At 36.5% G+C, this 6000-nt stretch overlaps 2 non-coding genes across 2 annotated transcripts; both read right to left on the reverse strand.

The window, feature by feature from the left end:
• Positions 1–408: 408 nt before the first annotated feature.
• Trnat-agu lies at positions 409–482 on the reverse strand. The gene has a single exon. It is a non-coding gene; the product is annotated as a tRNA-Thr (tRNA).
• A 2193-nt stretch (positions 483–2675) lies between these two features.
• Trnat-agu lies at positions 2676–2749 on the reverse strand. Its single transcript has one exon. It is a non-coding gene; the product is annotated as a tRNA-Thr (tRNA).
• Between the last annotated feature and the right edge of the window lie 3251 nt (positions 2750–6000).

Consider the following 6000-nt stretch of genomic DNA (forward strand, 5'->3'; position numbering starts at 1 on the left):
CGTGTGTGCATGCGTGGAAACCGGCTGTCGTGGTATGGGCATGTGATGCGGAGGAATGAGAGTCATGTTGTGAGGAAGGTGATGAGTATGAACGTGGACGGATATAGTGGAAGAGGAAGACCAAAAAAACGATGGATGGATTGTGTGAAAGTAGATATGGTAAGAAAGAATGTTACTTGTGAGATGACGGGAGATAGAGGAGTATGGAAGAAGAAAACATGCTGCGCCGACCCCAAATGAAATTGGGATAAGGGCAGGAGGATGATGATAGTTTATACATCACAATAACTTACACACTCCTTTTTATCCAGGTGCAGGAAGCAGTTCCCCGGGATATCGGATGCATGTGAACAAGTGTGAAGTTTCTGCTAGTAATAAAATGAATGCTAAAAATACATGTATCAACGAAGGCCCCGGCGAGATTCGAACTCACGATCTCCTGTTTACTAGACAGGCGCTTTAACCAACTAAGCCACGGCGCCTATGAATGGTACACTTGTTTTTGCATATACCTTTGAATATTAGTAATTGTGATATTATTGAAAAATCTGTAATACAGCGGTTTCACGGGACTAGCCAGTGAGAACTACTCCGCACACCTGGGTTCATAAACATACCTACCTAATATACTTTCAATCAAAATCAAAAATCAAAATCTTTTTATTTCACATAGGCCTTTGCAGGCACCTATGAAACGTCACAATAATTGCACGGTTCCAAAAAGTTGGTCTCATGGAGAAGAGCCGGCAAGAAACTCCATAGACTCTCTTCTTAAAAAGTAATACAGTCACAGTGCCAATATATGAAAATACATAGAAGTAAGATGTTAGGTAGGTATTCTTATTATACCTATTAATCTGAGCCTATTAATTGAAATTTCCGTGAAGTGAAAGAGAAAATTTAAAGGATTCTTAATACCTAAGTGTGTACAGGATGAAATTTAAAATATGTTTTTCCTCTGATCCATTCAAGTATTTTCATCGACTTCATATCTAGACACACGGCAGTGTGTCCGCCAAGTTCGAGCAAAAAAAGCGACACACCGGCCGTGGGTTATATTACACGAACCATTTCGGGCCAAATTCGACCCCCCTATAACTCAAAATCTATTTTATTTACACATTTCAAATTTCTAGTATCTGTTGAGACCCCCTCACTTATCTAAAATACAAAATTTCAATAATATACCTATTGTATTGTCTTGAGATATTGACGTCAGAAAATCGCTATTTTTACTATACACTCACTGACTGACTCACTGATTCACTGATTCACTGACTCACTCATCAAAAACCTAGACCACTTCCAATGGTCGTATTGACTTGAAATTTGGCATGGAGGTAGGTCTTTATGTCAAGGTAAAGGGAAAAATCTGAAAATGGCCAAGTGTGAGTCGGTTTCAAAATAATGAAGGTGTAAAATACCCAGTGTAAATTTATACCCCTAAGGAACTAAAACGAACTAAATTTATCTATATTTATATAATATATCTTCGAATGGTCGTACCGATCTGAAATTCGTTACAAAGGTTTATATTTAGTCAAAGTAAAAATCTGAAAACGGCCACGTGTGAGTCACTTTCGAAAATAACGAATGTGTAACTTTGATCCACGAACATAATATATGATAACATGTCATGTCAGTCAGTTGGTAAATCTAGTCCATTTAGTTAATCTAGTTCATTTCTTTGTAAGAAGCATAGTGCATATTCAAAAATCTGAAAGATAGTATAAATGAGACATTTCCTTAACTAACTTAATCATAAGAAAAAAATAAAATAAACAACCTTACAAAAATAAATGAAATCCCACCCAAAACAAAAATTTGAAAGGCTGCCAAGTTCGATAATATGGAAATCCTTCGCCTATAAAAGAAGTGAGATCTGAATAAGTACCAAGTTCCATACACATACCTCAGTTAAAAATAGTTACTTTTTAATAATGTTACTTGGCAAGTTTTAATAGAAAATTAAATACTTGATTCATTGCGTTTAGTAGGTTTATAAGAAGGTGTGTGAAAACTTGCCAAGTAACATCATTAAAAAGTAACTATTTTTAACTGAGGTATGTGTATGGAACTTGGTACTTATTCAGATCTCACTTCTTTTATAGGCGAAGGATTTCCATATTATCGAACTTGGCAGCCTTTCACATTTTTGTTTTGGGTGGGATACAAAACACAGCTATCTTCTTCCAACCCATTATTCCCTTTCACCACACAAAACAGACTTCCTTCCAACTGATTACCAGCCAATAACTTCTAGAAACAACAAAAATATGGCCTAAAACGCCTCTGAATAGCTAAAAGGTCGATATTCACGTTAATTACGGTGAAATTCTTATCTGTTCGCCATTGATACGCCATTAGTGCCGAGACATTTAACTCAAATGAACGCGAACGCCTAAAATACGCAAATTCATGAACAACGTTGTGGGTAGGGGTGGGGTAGTGTCGATGGATGGTAGAAAGTTATCGATGAATTTCAAAACTGGAAACTTGAAATATTTTTTGCTAAAATATTATTTTTTGGTGAATAATTGATTGCGTTGTTATCACTTGTTATTGTTTGATTTTGATAAGCGGTACCTCATTTGATGACCTAATGTACCTCAATGAAAGAATGACTGGAGATTTCTCAGAGAGCTAAGGAATGCTAAAAATATGTGTAACAACTCAGGCCCCGGCGAGATTCGAACTCACGATCTCCTGTTTACTAGACAGGCGCTTTAACCAACTAAGCCACGGCGCCTATGACACAGTGCTCTTGTTTTACACCCACATGCTAAAGGATATTAATTCATACTAGTATTTACACGCTTGGTGGTATGTTCATTTAAGGGTGACCATCTTGTCACGATAAACTGTAGGTCCCAGCTGTCAATTGAACATCTCCGTCAGTCGTTACGGATAGTCTAAAGCCAGTAAGTCTTACCAGAGGACATTGGGTTGCCCGGGTAACTGGTTTGACGAGATCAGAAAGGCAGTCGCTCCTTGTGGCACACTGGTACTCAGCTGCATCCGGTTAGATTGGAAGTTGACCCCAACATAGTTGGGAAAAGGGGTCGGAGGATGATGGTATTTATCATATTTCTTAGAACATTAATTTTAACTTACTGCTCTTTAACATTAATGTTAACTTTATACTGTTCATACTTTTGAGACAACATTTACCTAATAATAAAAAGTATCGATACTTTCACTCGTCGCTATACAAAACTATCGACATACAAAATCGATGCCGTATAATCTCTAGCGGCACGGGATTCGAATTCGATGTTTGAATTTTTAAAAGCCGCCATGATGATGACATTTGAAAAATATTTTATTGATGGATCATGGCTGTTTCTAAATTGATGTTTGTGTTAATTTTAAATGTCTGATAAAGTAAACGGTCGCTGTTAAATCACGGCTAGATTTTACAAAATGTAATCAGTCTATTACTAGATTCTGCTAGTGATTTTTCCCGCGTCCAGTGGGAATTACATCTTGTACCTACCCAGGTAAAAAGTAGTCTATACATATCGGGTGTGTCGTACACAATCACATTAAATCCTATCGCATATACTTTATGATATTCTATGGCGAATTGTAAAAAAAATAACCTAATCCATTCAGTGGTTTAACCACAGGAGTCATTTTTCGTTTTTATAATTTACAACATCATGTGTAAAGCAGAGGCAAAGTTAGGAATATCGAATGTTTTGATCGGTTGACAGCTGTCAGTTTTCAAGGGAGAATTTCAGTTGTTTGTAATGACTGACTTTTATATGGTGTTCTAATTTTTACACATTTTTATTCTATTTACTTTGTTTGAAAAATTCATTTTTTTATTTTTACGTATTTTTCTTTTTTCTTTGTGTTAATCGACATATATTAACCAGTATATTAACGCATTTCATTTAATGTGATTGTGAACGACACACCCGATATATACCTACTATTATAGCCCTCCCATATATGTACTTTAGAAAAAGTTATACATATTAATAAGTAGCTCATTGTATTTTGTATATTTATCAGATTTTAGTAACTTATGATAGAGCAGCCAAAGATATTAAGCCCGAAAATAGACATTTTCGGGTATCTATAACCAATCAATGTTCTATATTATTTTGCGATGAAAGATCGGATTTTGACATTTATAACTCCATATAAATTCTGTCAAACAATCCCTTACCACAAATAACAGATAGTTAGCTTATAGAAATCTCCATAAATATGAAAATTCATCGTTATCCCTATATCGCTATTATTTCTCAACGATTGATCTCAGAATTCAGAATCCGTCGATCCGTCTTTAATCAAATCTCCTTCGTCATTCAAATGATACTTAATTCGTTCCATTTAGCCGCCATTACAAGTTAGTAATTTGTATCAATAGGTATGTTAGCTTTATAATGTATAATTTCGTCAATCCCAACCTTGCAATCTGATAATTTTCACTAAACGCAGAATACAGAAATCGAACAGACATTGGTAAATGTACGTTTTGGAAGCAAGCTGCCAGCCGCACGTGCAGCGACTGAATAAAATCGGTCAATATTTGTAGGTGAAAATAAGCAGTATAAGTACTGAAATGAATTATGCCATTTTAAATTATTATTTGTAGTGTGTATGTTATGGACCAAGTGATAAATTGAGCAGTATACATAATGCCCGGTCATTATGAAAAATGCCCAATATGAGAGCGCAATTTGATAATAATTATTCAAATAATCAAATTGACCGGGCACTATACATATTGCCCGTGACCTTTTGGGCAAAGTAATACAAGCAAAGTAATAACATATTTATATATTTAATTTTTTATTGTTATTGCCATTTAATTTAAAATAAACTAAATATTAAACCACTTAAATAATCAGCCTCATGATTTGGATTAATTATGAAGGACTTCTGCCTTAAAAATCCACTAGTTTTTGCATTTAAAAGTTAAGGAAAGTCATATTTAAAGGGTGCTTATTAAACAGGCTCCTTTTTAATATAATTATTCGCCCCGAATAATGTATGTTGCCTTCTAAATTACTAAGTCAGCCACAATTAACGAGCATCTAAATAATACTATCTCAGCCACTCGTTATCTTCTAAGTAAACCGCTCTAAATACAACTCCGCATGATGGTTATTTTTTAGCATCTAAGTTTGTAGCATGCGTTCTAACAGTAAACTTCTAAAATACTATTAAATGACATCATAAAATTTATTTATTTAGCTTCTAATTTTTTAACTCAGTACGTTTAAAATGTAAGCAAGCAACATGCAGCAAGCATGGCTTCTGTCACGGCTCCGGTGCTGCGGGGCTCCGGCGGTCCCATGCGAGCTTATCGTCGCAGATGGTTTTCACGCTCACCGCCGCAGCTTCGGCTTGCTGGCCGGCTCAGCCGGCCAGCCTCAGCCGCGTCGGCGAGCGTTAAAACTACCTGCGCCTCAGCTCGCAGGCCGCCTCGCCCCTCCACACTTACGCGGTTTTGAATTGCACTCTAGGGGTAGGACAGACAAGACTACGTGGAGTCGGTTTTGCAGCGATACGTTTTCGTCACATCATCCTCCGAGCCTTTTTCCCAAACTATGTTGGGGTCGGCTTCCAGTCTAACCGGATGTAGCTGAGTACCAGTCCTTTACAAGGAGCGACTGCCCTATCTGACCTCCTCAACCCAGTTACCCGGGCAACTGTTACGTGGGATACGTTTTCGTCACTAACTTCAATTTTTTGCTTTATTATCAAATTGCCCAACTGTCATGTAGCAATATAATAATGCCCGTGCAATGTGATAAATAATGAAGTTAAGATAGTTATTAATCACTTGGCCCGATAAAGCTAGACATTATTCATAATGCTCGGGCATTATTAATAATGCCCGAATTAATCACATGGTCCATAACATGTACATAAATTATAAAATTAATAAATAAATAACGATTTCCAGTCCTACACACAAACCAGTACCTAGTACTGCAGCTGCGACACATGCAGTCGGCAGTTACAAGCTTGCTTCTAAAG

Source organism: Helicoverpa zea, chromosome 27, assembly GCF_022581195.2.
Source record: "Helicoverpa zea isolate HzStark_Cry1AcR chromosome 27, ilHelZeax1.1, whole genome shotgun sequence".
NCBI lineage: Eukaryota > Metazoa > Arthropoda > Insecta > Lepidoptera > Noctuidae > Helicoverpa > Helicoverpa zea.